Raw genomic sequence first — 1,341 nt, forward strand, 5'->3', positions numbered from 1 at the left:
GGGGGTGTTTCATGACCCTTTAAATATGCATTTTTGTTATTAAAACTGCTTTTGTTTTGTAAGTGCATTAAAGCTGTAATGGGAAGTTTTTTGCAAATCAGCTCAAATTTATTTTCAAGATGCAGTAATCTCAGTTTATATAGAACGACATAAAATCAAATTTGCTGAAGGCAAAACTACACTCTGGTGTTTATCAAATTTGTATTTATCAAAATTGGTGTGAGCATCTACAATGTCCGACTTAAATCTGAGACGGTCTGCCACTGGCATGTGATGTACACACATGCATAAAATGACAGAATTAGCCTGCATGCTCTGTAGTGGAATATCACAGATGTTTTCCAGCCCCTCTCATCTAACTCACCCTCCCTCTCTGTGTCCTGTTTTTTCAGGACTTATCGCCAACCACTACTCACAATTTATTGGCGCCTTTCTTTCCCTCAGAATTAATGACAGAGCAATTATGAAGAGGGCCGTTTAAAAGCCTGATGGGAGATGCAGTCTGTAAATGTCTCCAGTCAGACAGAGTGCAGAACAAAGACGACAGACAGGAAGGGAGACGGAGAGAAAGACAAGCAGAGATGTGCTCTTATGTTTCACGTTTTAATTTCCCACCACTTCTGCTAGAAACAAAATCTTTCAAAGAACTTCAAATTACATTAATTGTTTCTTATCAAGTTGTGATTAGAAAAATATTTTTAAATCAACTATAATTCTTTATACAGTAACAATGTACAGCAAGTAAGGCCATTTTTGTTTGTGCACAATAATCTTAAAAATTATAAGGCTTTTATAGTGTGGCTGCTTTTCATACAAACTCTTCATTCTCACCTTTTCAAACATTTTCAGATTTGGCTGTGCAAATGGTTCTTTTAGTAAGTCTTTTATATGCTGTAAAACTGTTGGGAACATTTCCACACCTGGAAATGTGAAGACGGTGCGATCTGCCGAGGCCAAGAAGGAGAAGCTCTCGTGCTCTGTGATAAAGCAGCACAGTAATGATACTGTATGAAAGAGCAGAAGATGAGGCCTGAATACCTCAATTACCCAGAGACAGAGATGAGCTTAAACAGAAGCCCACCGGAACAGTGCACACAACAATGACCTGAGATCAGGTGAGGGGAGGTTAAAATACAAATGTAAATGTCCAGTGGGAATGAAAATTTATCAAATATACATAGTCTGAACTGTCAAATGTCTCTTAATTTGTTATTAGACAATGTAAGCATTTTCTCTTTAAAGGGGTCATAGGATGCTACATGCACTTTTACAAGTTGTTTGAACTGAAATGTGTGTTGGCAGTGTGTGTACACAACCACCCTATAATGATAAAAATCCACA

This window comes from Sinocyclocheilus anshuiensis, unplaced genomic scaffold (genome assembly GCF_001515605.1).
Source record: "Sinocyclocheilus anshuiensis isolate Anshui unplaced genomic scaffold, SAMN03320099.WGS_v1.1 scaffold225, whole genome shotgun sequence".
Taxonomy (NCBI): domain Eukaryota; kingdom Metazoa; phylum Chordata; class Actinopteri; order Cypriniformes; family Cyprinidae; genus Sinocyclocheilus; species Sinocyclocheilus anshuiensis.